The sequence below is a fragment of the Pan paniscus genome, chromosome 16, assembly GCF_029289425.2.
Source record: "Pan paniscus chromosome 16, NHGRI_mPanPan1-v2.0_pri, whole genome shotgun sequence".
Classification (NCBI taxonomy): domain Eukaryota; kingdom Metazoa; phylum Chordata; class Mammalia; order Primates; family Hominidae; genus Pan; species Pan paniscus.
The window spans coordinates 79,674,338-79,693,342 of NC_073265.2; the positions used below are offsets into that span (position 1 = coordinate 79,674,338).

Here is a 19,005-nt window from a genome sequence, read left to right on the forward strand (position 1 = left end):
TTCTGCCCATTGCTTCTCTACCCCTGCAAGTGACAACAGAGACAGTCATAAATAATGTTGGCAACTTCACGCACGGAGTGCTTGCTCTAGAATTATCCTATTTAATCCTCATAACAACCCTATGAAGTAGGTACTATTTTTATCCCAGTTCTGTAGATGAGAAGTCCAAGACTTGGGGTGGTATGTTAACTTGCCCACAGTCATATAGAAGGACTGTCTGGGGAACCCAAGTGTCTTAATCAGTGTTTTTTCTTTTACATTTTTTTTTTTTTTTTGAGATGGAGTTTTGCTCTTGTTGCCCAGGCTGGAGTGCAATGGTGCAATCTTAGCTCACTGCAACCTCCGCCTCCCAGATTCAAGTGATTCTCCTGCCTCAGCCTCTCAAGTAGCTGGAATTATAGGCACCCGCTACCATGCCCAGCTAATTTTTGTATTTTTATTTTATTTTATTTTGAGACACAGTCTCGCTCTGTTGCCCAGGCTGGAGTGCAGTGGTGTGATCTTGGCTCACTGCAAGCTCCTCCTCCCAGGTTCACGCCATTCTCCTGCCTCAGCCTCCCAAGTAGCTGGGACTACAGGCGCCCGCCACCACGCCTGGCGAATTTTTTTTTTGTATTTTTAGTAGAGACGGGATTTCACCGCGTTAGCCAGGATGGTCTTGATCTCCTGACCTCATGATCCGCCCGCCTCGGCCTTCCAAAGTGCTGGGATTACAGGTGAGCCACCGCGCCCAGCCAAATTTTTGTATTTTTAGTAGAGACAGAGTTTCACCACGTTGGCCAGGCTGGTCTCAAACTCCTGACCTCAACCTCAGGTGATCTACCTACCTTGGCATCCCAAAGTGTTGGGATTACAGGCACGAGCCACCGTGCCTGGCCCTTTTTTTTTTTTTAGATGGAATTTTCGCTCTTGTTGCCCAGGCTGGAGTGCCGAGTCGCAATCTTGACTCACTGCAATCTCCACCTCCCAGGTTCAAGCGGTTCTCCTGCCTCAGCCTCCTAAGTGGCTGGGATTACAGGCACACACCACCACACCCAGCTATTTTTTTTTTTGTATTTTTAGTAGAGATGGGGTTTCACCATGTTGGCCAGGCTGGTCTCAAACTCCTGACCTTGTGATCGGCCCACCTCAGACCCCCAAAGTACTGGGATTACAGGTGGGAGCCACTGCGCCCGGCTTATCGGTGTTTTTTCTTTTTCCTTCAACTGTCTTTCTTTACACAATATCCTTGTTTCACACGTGATTATTTTGCATCTTTGACATGTTGCTTATTACTAAACATTCTCAGCACAGAGGCAGTAGTAGAAGCCATGAGTCTGATAAGTTTGCTGAAGGAGAGAGTGTGCTGTGAGGACGGATCGTTGACAAGACCCTGGAGGACACAAGGACCTAAGAGCCCCTAAGAGGAGACAGAGAAGGTGCTGTCTCACAAAGTGCAAGATGTCCCAGGAGAGAGGTGTCCAGGGGATGACTGTGGCGAGGAAGCTCCAAAGTGGACAAGTAAACGAGCACCGGAAGGTGTCCCAGGGATCTGGCAATCAAGAGGCCATCAGTGAGCCAGGCAGGGTCTGTTTCTTCATTTCTTTGCCAGTGGGTGAGGAGGCTGTAGCAGGGAAGGCAGGAGACCCAATAGGTGGGTGGAGGAAAGGCAGGGAGGTCGCAAAGTAGGGCCAGCCAGTGTAGACTTCCCTTCCAAGAAGGAGAAAGACGGAGAGAGACACTAGGTGGAAGAAGGGCTTTTGGGATTTGGGTTTTAGTTTTAGTTTTTTGTTTTTGTTTTTGTTTTTGTTTTTTAAAAAATACAGTTTCAGCAGGGCGCGGTGGCTCACGCCTGTAATCCCAGCACTTTGGGACGCCAAGGCGGGGAGATCACAAGGTCAGGAGATCAAGACTACCCCGGCCAACATGGTGAAACCCCATCTCTACTAAAATAAAATAAATTAGCCAGGAGTGGTGGCGCACGCATGTAGTCCCAGCTACTCGGGAAACTGAGGCAGGGGAATTGTTGGAACCTGGGAGGCAGAGGTTGCAGTGAGCCGAGATCCTGCCACTGCACTCCAGCCTGGCAACACAGCGAGACTCCGTCTCAAAAAAAAAAAAAAAAAAAAAAAAACCATACATAAACACAGTTTCACTCTGTCGCCCAGGCTGGGGTGTAGTGGCACCATCTCGGCTCACTGCAACCTCCACCTCCCAGATTCAAGCAATTCTTGTACCTCAGCCTCCCAAGTAGCTGGGATTACAGGCACATGCCACCATGCCTGGCTATTTTTTCTATTAGTAGAGACGGGGTTTCACCATGTCGGCCAGGCTGGTCTCAAACTCCTGACCTCAAGCGATCCACCTGCCTCAGCCTCCCACAGTGTTGGGATTACAGGCGTGAGCCACTGCGCCCTGCCGAAACTGTGTTTTTTTAAAAACTAAACTAAGGCACCAGGCCTTAGTTTTAGTTTAGTTTTGTTTTAAGCTGGGAATGCCCTTAGCAGATTTCTATGCTGAGGAAAGGGAGCTAGTAGAGGTGAGGCTGAAGATGCTAGCAAGAGGACAGTGATGGCTGACACCATAGATGTAGGGGGATCGAAGTCCCAGACCAGAGAACACTCCCCTGCCCTCCTGGTTTGGTGGGAGCTAGATGGCTCCTGCCTTGTGGCCTGTATTTTCTCGAAGGAGGAGGCAGAGGGTGAGGGAATGAGTAGTTGGGGGACTGAGGATAGTGGAGGAGGCGTGTAACAGCCAGTCTGAGAGGAAAAGAGAAGGGGTTGCCAACAGAAACAACTGAAATAGGAAGTAATACAGATGCTCCTCGATTCGCAAGGGGCTACAGCCCCATAAACCCGTTGTATGTGGAAAATGCATTTAATTGGACAGCACAGCAGACAGTCCCCCGACTGATAATGGTTTGATTTCAGATGTTTCAACTTTATGATGGTGTGAAAGCATTACACTTTCAGTAGAAACCATAACCCCATCGTAAGTCATAAGGAGTTCTTTGACTTAGGTTGGGGCTACATCCTAATAAACCAATCACAAAGTTGAAAAATCCAGAATGGAAGCATTGGAAGTCGGAGACCATCTGTACAGGTGCAGTGGGACCATCTCTGCAGGTGTCAGGGCCCCAGCAGCTGAGACTAGACTTGGCAGATGCTGATTATGGGTTCTGTCTGCAGCCCATAACCTTGTCCATTGTCTCCTTTTTTACTGCTTTTGCCACCAGAGAAAGACACTCTCCCTCCAGGTTCTGGGAACCACTCACCATGGCCCCCCATTTAAAACTCCACGAGGCTGGGCACAATGGCGCACACCTGTAGCCCTAACTACACAGGAGGCTCAAGCAGGAGGATGGCTTGAGCCCAGGAGTTCTGGGCTGTAGTGCACTGTGCCAACCGGGTGTCCACACTATGTTCAGCATTAATATGGTGACCTCCCAGGAGCGGGGGACCACCAGGTTGCTTAAAGAGGGGTGAACCGACCCAGATCAGAAATGAAGCAGGTCAAAACTCCTGTGCTGATCAGCAGTGGGATCCTGCCTATGAATAGCCACCACACTCCAGCCTGGACAACATAGTGAGACCCTGCCTCTAAAATAAATAAATAAATAAATAAATAAATAAATAAATAAATAAATAAATAAAGGCTGGGCGCAGTGGCTCACACCTGTCATCCCAGCACTTCAGCCTTTCGACTCTTGGACAACATAGTGGTTTGCCAGGGGCTCCCCAGCCTTTGGCCACAGACTGAAGGCTGCGCTGTCAGGTTCCCTACTTTTGCAGTTCTGGGGACTGAGCCTCTACTGGTTTCTTTGCTCCTCAGCTTGCAGCCAGCCTATCATGGGACTTCACCTAGTGATGGTGTGAGTCAATTCTCCCTAATAAACTCCCTTTCGGCCGTGCACGGTGGCTCATGCCTGTAATCCCAGCACTTTGGGAAGGCGAGGCAGGCAGATCACCTGAGGTCAGAGGTTCAAGACCAGCCTGGCCAACATGGTGAAACCCTGTCTCTACAGAAATACAGAAATTAGCTGGGCATGATGGTGGGTGCCTGTAATCCCAGCTACTTGGAAGGCCGAGGTGGGAGAATCACTTGAACCCAGGAGGTGGAGGTTGCAGTGAGCTGAGATTGCGCCATTGCACTCCAGCCTGGGTGACAGAGTGAGACTCAGTCTGAGAAAAATAAAAAATAATAAAAAAAAAACTGTTTCATACATACATCTATCCTGTTAGTTCTGTCCCTCTAGAGAACCCTCACTAATCCACTCACTTTCTTAAGATCACTTAACATGCATAGTAACCCCCCATACAAAATAAGGAAGTTAGTCATTTTGCCCAGAACAAAGCAGAACTCCCAGTTCCAGGTCAGTGATTATCCCATTTTGTCACAGGATGTACCACAAGATCCCCTGAGGCTTCCCCTTATTTGATCAAATAGAAAATACACTCTTAGAGGCGGGGCACGGTGGCTCACGCCTGTAATCCCAGCACTTTGGGAGGCAGAAGCAGGCAGATCACGAGGTCAGGAGTTTGAGACCAGCCTGGCCAACATAGTGAAACCCCATCTCTACTAAAAATATAAAAATTAGCTGGGCATGCTGGTGGGCACCTGTAATCCCTGCTACATGGGAGGCTGAGACAGGAGAATGGCTTGAACCCGGGAGGCGGAGGTTTCAGTGAGCCGAGATCATGCCATTGCACTCCAGCCTGGGTGACAATGCAAGACTCTGTCTCAAAAAACAAAAAAAGAAAATACATTCTTAGAATTGACCTCCCTGTGGTCAACATAGATGGAATTTATTGCAAGCATTGGTCCTTTTCCCTTGAAAAAGATTTGCCGGTTCAATAATTTTGATCTGAGTTTCATTAGGAGGGAAATAGGTTTCCATTCTGATCTATCAGTAGTGGTTGTATAGGAGCCCACCTGGAAAGAGTTTGGCGATCAACTAGTCAGGCCTGCCAAGGGCCAGGCAGTGGGAGAGTTAAAGCTTGTGTGCTAAACATTGTGCAGTCAGCCCTCAGTATCTGTGGGGGATTGGTTCCAGGACCTTCCTTGGGTGCCCAAATCCATACATGCTCAAGTCCCTGATATAAAATGGCATAGTATTTGCATATAACTTACCCACATCCTCCCATATACTTTAAATCTCTAGATTTTACACATAATATGTAATACAATCTAAATGCTATGTAAATAGTTTTTATGCTGTATTGTTTGGGAGACAATGACAAGGAAAAGGGTACATGTTCAGTAAGGCACAATGATTTTTTCAATTTTTTCCAATTTTTTTTTTTCTGGAGACAGAGTCTCACTCTGTCACCCAGCCTGGAGTGCAGTGGCACCAACAATAGTTCACTGCAGCCTTGAACTCCTGAGTTCCAACGATTCTCTTACCTCAGCCTCCCAAGTTGTTGAGACTACAGGAATGCACCACCATGCCTGCTTTTTTTTTTTTTTTTTTTTTTTTGGTAGAGATGGGGTCTTGCTATGTTGCCCAAGCTGGTCTCAAACTCCGGGCCTTAAGCGATCCTCCTGCCTCAGCTTCCCAAAGTGCTGACATTACAGGTGTGAGCCACCGTGCATGACCCTTCAAATATGATTTTTCTGTGCTTGAGACCATCCTGGCTAACACGGTGAAACCCCGTCTCTACTAAAAATACAAAAAATTAGCCAGGCGTGGTGGTGGGCACCTGTAATCCCAGCTACTCAGGAGGCTGAGGCAGGAGAATGGCATGAACCTGGGAGGCAGAGGTGGCAGTGAGCCGAGATCATGCCACTGCCCTCCAGCCTGGGCGACAGAGCAAGACTCTGTCTCAAAAAAAAAAAAAAAAAAAAAAAGAAGGTACTTTGTAATATTCTCCCCTGCTCTTAATAATGTACTTTGTATGCCTATCCCTATAAGAACTAATGATAATCCCACCACCCTTTGCTAACTCTTTTTTCAGACTCAGCCCACCTGCACTGAGGTGAAATAAACAGCTTTATTGCTCACACAAAGCCTGTTGGTGGACTCTCTTCACACGGATGCGCGTGACATTTGGTGCTGTGACTTGGATTGGGGGCCCTTCCTTGGGAGATCAATCCCCTGTCCTCCTGCTCTTTGCTCCAGGAGAAAGATCCACCTACGACCTTGGGTCTTCGGACCAACCAGCCCAAGGAACGTCTCACCAATTTTAAATCGGGTAAGCGGCCTCTTTTTACTCTCTTCTCCAACCTCTCTCACTATCCCTCAACCTCTTTCTCCATTCAATCTTGGCACCATCCTTCAATCTCTCCCTTCTCTTAATTTCAGTTCCTTTCCTTTTCTGGTAGAGACAGAGGAGACACATTTTATCTGTGAACCCAAAACTCCAGTGCCGGTCATGGACTCGGGAAGACAATCTTCCCTTGGTGTTTAATCACTGTGGGGATGCCTGCTTGATTATTCACCCACATTTCAGAGGTGTCTGATCACCGCTGGGAAGCCTGCCTTGATCGTTCACCCTTAGTGGCAAGCACCACTTTCCGGGGGGGGCAAGCACCCCCCACCCCTTCTCTCCGTGTCTCCACCCTCTCTTTTCTCTGGGCTTGCCTCCTTCACTATGGGCAACCTTCTACCCTCCATTCCTCCTTCTTCTCCCTTAGCCTGGCAAGAACTTAAAACCTCTTCAACTCACACCTGACCTAAAACCTAAACCCCTTATTTTCTTCTGCAATGCCGCTTAACCCCAACACAAACTCGACAGTGGTTCCAAATAGCCAGAAAACGGCACTTTCGATTTTTCCATCCTACAAGATCTAGATAATTCTTGTCGTAAAATGGGCAAATGGTCTGAGATGCCTGATGTCCAGGCATTCTTTTACACATCGGTCCCTCCCTAGTCTCTGTTTCCAATGCTACTCATCCCAAATCCTCCTTCTTTCCCTCCCACCTGTCCCCTCAGTCCCAACCCCAAGCGTCACTGAGTCTTTTCAATCTTCCTTTTCTACTGACCCATCTGACCTCTCCCCTCCTCCCCAAACTGCTCCTCCTCAGGTCTTTCCCTGCCAGGCTGAATCAGGCTCCAATTCTTCCTCAGCCTCCGCTCCCCCATCCTATAATCCTTCTGTCACCTACCCTCCTCACACCCAGTCCAGCTTACAGTTTTGTTCTGCAACTAGCCCTCCCCCACCTGCCCAACAATTTCATCTTAAAGAGGTGGCTGGAGCTAAAGGCATAGTCAAGGTTAATGCTCCTTTTTCTTTATCTGACCTCTCCCAAATCAGTTAGCGTTTAGGCTCTTTTTCATCAAATATAAAAACCCAGCCCAGTCCATGGCTCATTTGGCAGCAACCCTGAGACGCTTTACAGCCCTAGACCCTGAAGGGTCAGGAAGCCGTCTTATTCTCAATATGCATTTTATTACCCAATCCGCTCCCGACGTTAGATAAAGCTCCAAAAATTAGATTCCGGCCCTCAAACCCCACAACAGGACTTAATTAACCTCACCTTCAAGGTATGCAATAATAGAGTAGAGGCAGCCAAGTAGCAAAATATTTCTGAGTTGCAATTCCTTGCCTCCACTGTGAGAGAAACCCCAGCCACATCTCCAGCACACAAGAACTTCAAAATGCCTAAGCCGTAGATGCCTAAGCCGTAGATGCCTAAGCCGTAGATGCCTAAGCCGTAGATACCTAAGCCATAGATGCCTAAGCCGCAGCGCTCAAGCATTCCTGCAGGACCTCCTCCATCAGGACCTTGCTTCAAGTGCCAGAAATCTGGCCACCGGGTCAAGGAATGCCAGCAGCCCAGGATTTCTCCCAAGCTGTGTCCAATCTGTGCAGGGATCCACTGGAAATCAAACCGCCCAGCTTGCCCAGCAGCCACTCTTAGAGCCCCTAAAGCTCTGGCCCAAGGCTCTCTGACTGACTCCTTCCCAGATCTTCTTGGCTTCGCAGCTGAAGACTGACACTGCTCAATCACCTCAGAAGCCTCCTGGACCATCACAGACGCTTTGGGTAACTCTTAAAGTGGAGGGTAAGTCAGTCCCCTTCTTAGTCAATACGGAGGCTACACACTCCACATTGCCTTCTTTTCAAGGGCCTGTTTCCCTTGCCTCCATAACTGTTGTGGGTATTGATGGCCAGGCTTCAAAATCCCTTAAAATTCCCCCACTCTGGTGCCAACTTGGACAACATTCTTTTATGCACTCCTTTTGTTATCCCCACCTGCCCTGTTCCCTTATTAGGCCAAGACACTTTAAATTATCTGCTTCCCTGACTATTCCTGGGCTACAGCCACACCTCATTGCCACCCTTTTCCCCAGTTCAAAGCCTCCTTCGCATCCTCCCCTTGTATCTCCCCACCTTAATCCACAAGTATAGGACACCTCTACTCCCTCCTCGGCGACCGATCATGCACCCCTTACCATCCCATTAAAACCTAATCACCCTTACCTTGCTCAACGCCAATATCCCATCCCACAGCACACTTTAGAAGGATTAAAGCCTGTTATCACTCACCTGTTACAGCATGGCCTTTTAAAGCCTATAAACTCTCCTTACAATTCCCCTATTTTACCTGTCCAAAAGTCGGACAAGTCTTACAAGTTAGTTCAGGATCTGCGCCTTATCAACCAAATTGTTTTGCCTATCCACCCCATGGTGACGAACTCATATACTCTCCTCCTCAATACCTCCCTCCACAACCCCTCCACAAGCCATTATTCTGTTCTGGATCTCAAACATGCTTTCTTTACTATTCCTTTGCGCCCCATCCCAGCCTCTCTTCACTTTCACTTGGACTGACCCTGACACCCATCAGGCTCAGCAAATTTCCTGGGCTGTACTGCCTCAAGGCTTCACGGACAGCCCCCATTACTTCAGTCAAGCCCAAATTCCTTCCTCATCCATTACCTATCTCGGCATAATTCTTCATGAAAACACACATGCTCTCCCTGCTAATCGTGTCCGGCTAAATCTATCCTCAAGGAAATCACTTCTCAGTGTTCCATCTGCTATTCTCCTACTCCTCAGGGATTGTTCAGGCCCCCTCCCCTTCCCTACACATCGAGCTCAGGGATTTGCCCCCACCTAGGACTGGCAAATTGACTTTACTCACATGCCCCGAGTCAGGAAACTAAAATACCTCTTGGTCTGGGTAGACGCTTTCTCCGGATGGGTAGAGGCCTTTCCCACAGGGTCTGAGAAGGCCACCACAGTCATTTCTTCCCTTCTATCAGACATAGTTCCTCGGTTTGGCCTTCCCATGGCTATATAGTCCGATACCGGACCGACCTTTATTAGTCAAATCACCAAGCAGTTTCTCAGGCTCTTGGTATTCAGTAGTAAAATCTTCATAGCCCTTACCGTCCTCAATCTTCAGGAAAGGTAAAACGGACTAATAGTCTTTTAAAGACATACCTCACCAAGCTCAGCCTCCAGCTTCAAAAGGACTGGACAGTAATTTTACCTCTCGCCCTTCTCAGAATTAGAGCCTGTCCTCAGGGTGCTAGTAAAGCCCATTTAAGCTCCTGTATGGACAGTCCTTTTTATTAGGACCCAGTCTCATTCCAGACACCATCCCAACTTGAACTGCACCCCAAAAACTTGTCATCCCTGCTATCTTCTGTCTAGTCATACTCATATTCATTATTCTCAACTACTTGTAAATACCCTGCCCTTGTTTTCACTGCCAGTTTACACTTTTCCTCCAAACCATCATAACTGATATCTCCTGGTTTTACCTCAAACCGGCACCATTAAGTCTCTCTTAAAGTGGATAGATCATCTTTGCTGACAGGGTACACTCCAGTACTTTCACCCTGATGAAGTCCTATTCTTTACTTTTATACTCACTCTTATTCTTGTTCCCGTTCTTATGCCACCCTCTACCTCTCCCCAGCTATCTCCACCACACTATCAATCTCACTCACTCTCTCCTAGACATTTCTAACCCTTCTTTAACAAACAATTTCTGGCTTTGCATTTCTCTTTCCTCCAAAATTGTGGAGGCCTCGACTTACTCACTGCTAAAAAAAAAAAAGACTCCATATATTTTTAAATAAAGTGTTTTTTTTGTTTTTGTTTTTGTTTTACCTAAATCAATCTGGCCTGGTATACAACATAAAAAAACTCAAGGATAGAGCCCAAAAACTCGCCAACCAAGCAAATAATTATGCTGAACCCCCTTGGGCACTCTCTAATTGGATGTCCTGGGTCCTCCCAATTCTTAGTCCTTTAATACCTGTCTTTCTCTTTCTCTTATTCGGACCTTGTGTCTTCTGTTTAGTTTCTCAATTCATAAAAAACCGCTTCCAGGCCATCACCAATCATTCTATATGACAAATGCTCCTTCTAACAACCCCACAACATCACCCCTTACCCCAAAATCTTTCTTCAGTTTAATCTCTCCCATTCTGGATTCCCACGCTGCCCCTAATCCTGCTCGAAGCAGCCCTGAGAAACATCTTCCATTATCTCTCCATACCACCCCCCAAAATTTTCGCCACCCCAACACTTCACGTGTCACGGACACGCATGACAGATACAGCACCCACAGATACAGAGGGCCAACTGTATTTTCCCAGGCTGGTAAGAGGTGGGGTAGGGGATAGAGGTAAGGGTTAGCTTTGCAGATTGGAAAGGAAAGAGATTCTGCAGAAGTCTTACTGGTTTTTCAACCTCTTTTCTGAGTAGTTTAGAGTGGTGTGGTTGCTGGTTGAGAAGGTTTATGTCTGTTTGGCAGAGTCAAGGTGGAAGGTATCCAGAAGAGAGAAGTACACACGGCAGCTCTTGGAGTTTTGACACCCCCTCCCCGCCAATCCAGGGCACTGTTAGCAGGGCAGTTATGAAGACTCTTGGGCCAGGCTGCCTCTTGGCACTCAGACCTGAAGAGGTGGGGAGAGCAATGACCTGTAGAAGTGGCCTGGCAGGAGGAATGCTGAGTTTGTCTTTCTGCCAGAGGCAGGCACAGGATGTACTAATTGCAGCCTGGTCCTCTGCTCTAGGTACAAATGGATTTAGATTTTATGGAGTCTGAAGCTTTTAGTTGGATTGGCAGGACAAGGGAGTCCTTTTTAAGAAAGTAATGCAGAATTAGGTACTGACCCTTGGAAGGGGCCTATGCAGGTGAAGGGGCCCTGGAGCTCAAGCTTCAGAAAAGGATACATGCAAGAAGAAAATAAAACAGGATGGTCGGGAGCTGTGGCTCACACCTGTAATCCTAGCACTTTGGGAGGCTGAGGCAGAAGGATTGCCTCAGCTCAGGAGTTCCGGACCAGCCTGGGCAACACGGCAAAACCATGTCTCCACTAACAATACAAAAAATTAGCTGAGTGTAGTGGCGCACACCAGCTACTCAAGAGGCTGAAGCACAAGAATCGCTTGACCCTGGGAGGTGGAGGTTGCAGTGAGCAGAGATCACACCACTGTACTCCAGCTTGAGCGACAGGGCAAGACCCTGTCTCAAAAAAAAGAAAAACATATTTGTTATGGCCAATGATGTAATCAATCATGACTAGGAATCACCCACAAAACCCAAAAGGACAGTGTTCAGAGAGCTTCCAGGTGGGTGAACAAGAAGACTTCCATCCGCTGGGAGGGTGGTACACCCCACCTCCACAGAGATGGAAGCTCCTGTGCTGAGACCAGCTCGGTCAGGGAGACCCTAACCCAGCGGCGTTAGAGGAATTAAAGACACACACACAGAAATACAGAGTGCAGAGTGGGAAATCAGGGATTTCACAGCCTTCGGAGCTGAGAGCCCTGAACAGAAATTTACCCACGTATTTATTGACAGCAAGCCAGTGATAAGCATTATTTCTGTAGATTATAGATTAACTAAAAGTATTCCTTATAAGAAACAAAGAGATGGGCGGAAACAAAGGGATAGGCTCTGGCTAGTTATCTGCAGCAGGAACATGTCCTTAAGGCACAGATCACTCATGCTCTGTTTGTGGTTTAGGAACGCCTTTAAGCGGTTTTCCGCCCTGGGTGGGCCAGGTGTTCCTTGCCCTCATTCCAGTAAACCCACAACCTTCAGCGTGGGCGTCGTGGCCATCACGAACATGTCACAGTGCTGCAGAGACTTTGTTTATGGCCAGTTTTGGGGCCAGTTTATGGCCAGATTTTGGAGGCCTATTCCCAACACTCCTGTGCTCAGGACCCTTCCAGAGCTCACCCCCTGTATCTCCAGGTAGATCATGTCAGAATTGAATTGAATTATGGGAATCCCAACTGGTGTCTGCTGCAGAATTACTTGTTGTATGGAGAAAAAAAGCCCAAACGTTTGGCATTAGAAGTGTTGTGTTGGCTAGGTGTGGAGACTCACGCCTGTAGTCCCAAAACTTTCAGAGGCTGAGGCAGGAGAATCACTTGAGCCTAGGGGTTCGAGACCTGCCTAGGCAACATAACAATACCCCATCTCTACAATAAATAAAAAATTAACTGGCATGGTGCACACCTGTAGTCCTAGCTACTCAGGAGACTGAGGTAGGAGGATCACTTGAGCCCAGGAGTTCAAGGCTGCAGTAAGTCGAGATCGTGCCACTGCACTCCAGCTTGAGCAACAGAGATCCCATCTCAAAAACAAAACAACAACAATAAAAAACTTTATCTGAAGAATGCAAGTCCCAGGCCAGGCGCGGTGGCTCATGCCTGTAATACCAGCACTTTGGGAGGCCAAGGTGGGTGGATCACAAGGTCAGGAGTTCAAGACCAGCCTGGCCAACATAATGAAACCCTGTCTCTACTAAAAATACAAAAAATTAGCTGGGCATGGTGGCGGGTGCCTGTAATCCCAGCTACTCGGGAGGCTGAGGCAAGAGAATGGCTTCGACCCGGGAGGCAGAGGTTGCAGTGAGCCGAAATCACACCATTGCCCTCCAGCCTGGGTGACAGAATGAGACTCCATCTCAAAAAAAAAAAAAAAAAAAAAAAAAGAATGCAAGTCCCCCTTTCGTTATCAGGCCCAGAGAATCTTTGAAATGCAACAGCAGGTTGGGCGCAGTGGCTCACACCTGTAATCCCAGCACTTTGGGAGGCCCAGATGGGCAGATCACAAGGTCAGAAGTTCGAGACCAGCCTGGCCAACATGGTGAAACCCCATCTCTACTAAAAATACAAAAAATTAGCTGTGCATGGTGTACCTGTAATCCCAGCTACTCGGGAGGCTGAGGCAGGAGAATCACTTGAACCCAGGAGGCAGAGGTTGCAGTGAGCCGAGATCGTACCACTGCACTCCAGCCTGGGTGACAGAGTGAGAGAGCGAGACTCTGTCTCAAAAAAAAAAAATTAGCTGGGCGTACTGGTGCACACGCCTGTAATCCCAACTACTCAGGAGGCTGAGGCAGGAGAATCGCTTGAGCCAAGATTGCACCACTGCACTCCAGCCTGGGCAACAGAGTAAGACTCTGTCTCAAAAAAGAAATGCAACAGCATATGACAGCAGTCACATCTCACCCGCCCCCGACCACCAAGCTAAATAATTACCTCTTGAAGCCACTTGCTATATGGGCTCTAGACTAACTGACACCACATAGCCATAAAATGCCATATTCCAGACACTATAACTCATACCCCATAGCTCAACAATGCATAGCCAATCACAAGCCAATGTTATTCCTGCAAACTAATGAGAACATTGTTGAATCACCCACTCCTTGTCTCCTTTTGCCTTTAAAGGCCCGCTTGTAACAAAAGCCGAACACAGAGCATACGCCAAGGCAACTTGAAGTGTGTCCCCAATGGCTGTCCTCACTCTTGGCCCAAATTAACCCTGTATATTGATTTTGCCTCAGCTTCTTTCTCTGGGTCAACACTAGAATGTCCAACAGCCAGTTTGGGGTGGATGGGAGGGCGAGCCCTCTGAGCACCTGCCCTGTTCGTGGTCTGAGTGGGTCTCAGCGGCCGGACGGCTTGCTCTCCCCTCGGGCCGTGAAGTCCTCAGCCTCCCAAAGTCTGGCCTCCTTGGAAATATTTGAGGTCCTCCAGACTCCTGCAGGAAGCTTGTGGCAGGGGCGGCAGGGGGATGAAGGAACTGGATTGTGGGAAGTGCCTAATGAGTCAGCCAACTCTGTGGAGGGGAGGGAAGGAAACATGCTGTGTTAAGAGGATCTGCAAGCCAGAGACGGCTGGGGAGTGGAGCCCGTGGAGGATGGACAGCTGGGCCATGTGAGTTTCCATTGTCTCGGGGGGAACATGTCACCCGGAGGTCTCTCCAGCACTCTCCCCACCCCCATCCCTGCAGATTCCGCAAGGACCAAGGGCTTCCCTGGACAAGGGCCTGGTCCTTGGGGTCTAAGGCAAGACTCCAGTCTCCACAGCTGCCCGAGCTCTCTTCCCTGTTTGGGACTTGGGAACGGGAAGATTTGGGAGGTGAAGAGCTGGGACTCCCTTTGGTGGAGAAAGCTTGAGTTTCAGCACTGACTTGGAGAGACCAAAACAAAGGGTTTTTGGCCAGGCTAGAGTGATTCTCAGGAGGAAAGGCAGGAAAGCATTTCCCCATATTCAGGTAAGGAGAGAGGGAAAATTAACAAACTGTTGCTGTGGAGGGAGACAAACACCTTGATAAACTCAAGAAGCTGGTTACGGGGATCCCAGCAAACCTGCCGGCACAGAGCACAGTAGTGGAGAGGCCCGGGGAATCCCAGCAAAAAACACCCCACCGGCTGGGTGCCGTGGCTCACACCTGTAATCCCAGCACTTTGGGAGGCTGAGGTGGGCAGATCACAAGGTCAAGAGTTCTAGACCAGTCTGGCCAACATGGTGAAACTCAGTTTCTACTAAAAATACAAAAATTAGCCGGGTGTGGTGGTGGGTGCCTGTAATCCCAGCTACTTGGGAGATTGAGGCAGGAGAATCTCTTGAACTCGGGAGGCAGAGGTTGCAGTGAGCTGAGATCACACCATTGCACTGCAGCCTGAGTGACAGAGCAAGGCTCCGTCTCAAAAAAAAAAAAGACAAAAAGAAAAACACCCCACCAACCAGCAAACAAAACAACAAAAACCAAGGAGGAACAACCAGGAACAGTGTCTGTAGCCTCAAATGCCTTCATACCAGTGACGGTGACACCACACCGTGGGGCCCTGCCCCCAATCAACTGAAAAATGAGGCAACGACAGTTGTGGGAAGCCATCAGTGGGAGGAGACCAAAAGACTAGAGTGGTTTTTTTTCTGCTTTGTTGAAATACAATTGACAAATAAAAGTATACATATTAAAAGCATACAACGTGATGATTTGGTATATGGACACGTGAGACGATTATCACAATCAAGCTGATTGACACATTCATCACCTCCCATAGTTACCCTTGTTACTCTTTTTTTTAAAAAAAAGAGAACACTTTAGAGGTACTCTCAAAAGATTGTTTTGTAAAGTTGTTTTTAAAGGTTGGGATCACCCAGACTCTAATTCAGGTGACCTTATGGGAGCCCGGGAAGACAGGATTGTAAGCAGGTAAAGGAAACCTCCACAATTCTGTTTCTTGGTGAGGAGAAAGCCTGTCTTGAAGGAGGTGTGGAGGAGGCGGGGGCCGGCAGCCAGTTGACGAACAGCCAGAAGGTGGCAGTGTCTACCTGGGGAGGGGCAGTGGTCTCAGCCCCTGGCTGGGGCGAGTCCTTTATCACACCACAGCCAGGGCCAGCCTGTGTGCAGCCCCAGATTACTCCTTGACAAGACTCAGTCCTGCCAGGCCCTCCCCGCAGGCCTGTTTTTTATGCTGGTCTGGCCATGAGATAAGGCTGGATAGGGACAAAGTGCCCGAGCATGACAGCTGCCCAGGCTGGGCCCAGTTGCACAGCTTGGGTGGCCCTAGCCTTCGAGCTCTAAATCGAGTCTCCTCCTACTCCTATCCCATGGCAGTCGGGCCCCTGACGTTCTCCCCACTGCTTCCAGGATTCTAGAGGGCTTTCCAGTCCCCCTGGCCCCAGTCCTGCAGTGTTGACCTCCTGAGTCCCTGCCTCTCACTTCCCGGTGACGTCCCTCTGCTCTGTGCCCATCCTAGAAAAAAAAAAAAGCCCTCTTTCTATGCTTTCTTTTTTCTTTCTTTTCTTTTCTTTTCTTTCTTTTTTTTTTTTTAATGAGACAGTCTTGTTCTGTCACCCAGGCTGGAGTGCAGTGACGTGATCTCAGCTCACTGTAACCTCTGCCTCCCAGGTTCAAGCGATTCTCCTGTCTCAGCCTCCCGAGTAGCTGGGACTACAGATACCCGCCACCACACCCGGCTAATTTTTGTATTTCTGGTAGAGATGGGGTTTCACCATGTTGATCAGGCTGGTCTTGAACTTTTGACCTCATGATCCACCCACCTTGGCCTCCCAAAGTGCTGGGATTACAGGCGTGAGCCACAACGCCCAGCTTTTTTGTATTTTTAATGGAGATGCGGTTTCACCATGTTGGCCAGGCTGGTCTCAAACTCCTGACCTCAGGTGACCCACCCGCCTCAGCCTCCCAAAGTGAAAGTGCTGGGATTACAGGTGTGAGCCACCGTGCCCGGCCTTTCTATGCTTTCTTGTCACATGAGATACAGCTTTTACTGAAGGCTTGGGCAATAGAGGGGTGTACTGGGGTGTACTTAGTAGGAAAACAAACCATTTCAAAAAGAATAGTACAGAGCCTGTTCTTAAAAGTCCTTTGAGGTCTGGCATGGTGGCTCATGCCTGTAATCCCAACACTTTGGGAGGCCAAGACAGGCAGATCACAAGGACAAGAGTTCGAGACCAGCCTGGCCAACATGGTGAAACCCCGTCTTTACTAAAAATTAAAGAATTAGCCGGGGGTGGTGGCATGCGCCCGTAGTCCCAGCTACTCAGGAGGCTGAGGCAGGAGAATTGCTTGAACCTGGGAGGCAGAAGCTGTAGTGAGCTGAGATCGCACCACTGTACTCCAGCCTGGGCCACAGAGCAAGACTCCATCACCAAAAAAAAAAAAAAGAAAAGAAAAAAAAAGTCCTTTGAGGCTGGGTGCAGTGGCTCACTCCTGTGATCCCAACACTTTGGGAGGCTGAGGCGGGCGGATCACCTGAGGTTGGGAGTTCAAGACCAGCATGACCAACATCGAGAAACTCCGTCTTACTAAAAATACAAAATTAGCCGGGTGTGGCAGCACATGCCCATAATCCCAGCTACTCGGGAGGCTGAGGCAGGAGAATCACTTGAACCCAGAGGCGGAGGTTGCAGTGAGCTGAGATCACGCCATTGCACTCCAGCCTGGGCAACAAGAGTCTCAAAAAAAAAAAAAAAAAAAAAGCCCTTTGGTCTCCCCGCCACTGTGAAATTCTCAGTGGACACCTACCTCCCAGGCTCTGCCCTTGCCATTTTGTTTTCTCCCTCCCTCCTCCCTCCTTCGTCCTTCATTTCTATGACCATCCTTCCATTTCTTCTTCTCTTTTGGGGTCCCTCGCCCCCAAGTTCCGGTTAACGTTCTCTGTAAAGCCGTTTGATTCCTCCTGTGTTTAAACATCTTCCTTCAACTATGTCCTTAGCACCTCCCTTTCCTCAACAAAAGTGGCTATCAAGATATTTTCCTAAACAAAAACCGGTCTCACCCTGCTAAATGCATTGAAAACTTACCACCTGGTGTATATATTGGCCTCCTGAGCAATTGATTAGTCTGAGTCCACAGCTGGGACCTGGCTCTCTTCTCCACCAGCTGCCAGGCGGAGGGCAGACCCAGGGCCCCAGGGGTGAATTTGTCAGGGCAAAGGCCTCTGTGGGCAGCCTCTTGGCAGCCTGCCAGTAGCCCCTTCTGGCAGCGTCCCATCTCTCCCGGCATCACAGATCAAGCCTCAGAAGTGCAGGGCCTAAGGAGAAAACCCGAGAGTGACGATGGCAAAGAGTGATCACCACACCCCAGGTGGGTGGACTCCGGGGGAACGCAGAGGTACTCGGGCCCAGAGCTGGCGGGAGAGGGGAGGTGATGGGAAACTGGACACCCAGAAAGTCCCACCAGCATGGAAATCCACTGGGGGGCTCGGCACCCCTGGAGAGGCCCTGGGAGTTGGGAGGATAAAAGGAAAGACAGGGCTCTCACGGCCGGTGAATAGGACAAGCTGGGAAGGAAACAGACGATGCTTTCCAGGTTGGATTGCCAAGGCAGAGAGGCAAGAGAGGGGATGGAGAGAAGTCTTCAAAACTGCCATTCAAGGCCAGGCACAGTGGCTCTCACCTGTAATCCCAACACTTTGGGAAGTTGAGGCAGGAGGATTGCTTGAGCCTAGGAGTTTGCGACCAGCCTGGGCAACATAGCAAGACCCCGTCTCTAAAAAAGTAGAAAACTTAGCAGGACATGGTGGTGTATGCCTATAGTCAGAGCTATTCAGAAGGCTGAGGTGAGAGGACTGTGTGAGCCCAGAACATCTAGGCTGCAGTGAGCTGACATCACACCACTACACTCATTCAGCCTGGATGACAAAGTGAGACCCTGTCACAAAAAAAGAAGAAAAAAAAACAGGCCAGGCATTGTTGCTCATGCTCATAATCCTAGCACTTTGGGAGTTTAAGGCAGGCAGATTGCCTGAGTTCAGTAGTTTGAGACCAGCCTGGCTAACATGGTGAAACCCAGTCTCTACTAAAAATACAAAAATTAGCCAGGCATGGTGGGGAGCACCTGTAATCCCAGCTACTCAGGAGGCTGAGGCATGAGAATCACTTGAACCTGGGAGGCGGAGGTTGCAGTGAGCTGAGATTGCACCACCGCACTCCAGCCTGGGTGAAAGAACTAGACTCCATTTCAAAACAAAACAAAAACCAAAAAACTGCTGTTCAATAAGCCCTTACCATGTGTCAGGCACTGAACACTGACAGCAGCTAACAATTACACTGACTTACTCCACACCAGGCTTGTTCTAAGCAGCTGCTGTCCAATAAACACATAATGCAAGCCACATAGGTAGTTTTGTTGTTGTTGTTAATGTTTGTTTTTGGGTTTTTTTTTGAGACGGAGTTTCACTCTTGTTGCCCAGGCTGGAGTGCAATAGTGTGATCTTGGCTCACCGCAACCTCCGCCTCCCGGGTTCAAGTGACTCTCCTGCCTCAGCCTCCCGAGTAGCTGGGATTACA

General features: G+C 48.9%; 1 long non-coding RNA gene across 1 annotated transcript in view; it reads left to right on the forward strand.

The window, feature by feature from the left end:
• Positions 1-19,005, forward strand: part of LOC134729106 (uncharacterized) — a 58,909-nt gene that overhangs the window by 24,457 nt on the left and 15,447 nt on the right. Inside the window, exon 2 of the long non-coding RNA XR_010109990.1 lies at positions 5,934-6,170. This is a non-coding gene — a long non-coding RNA (uncharacterized LOC134729106). The remainder of the gene's footprint in view (positions 1-5,933; positions 6,171-19,005) is intronic.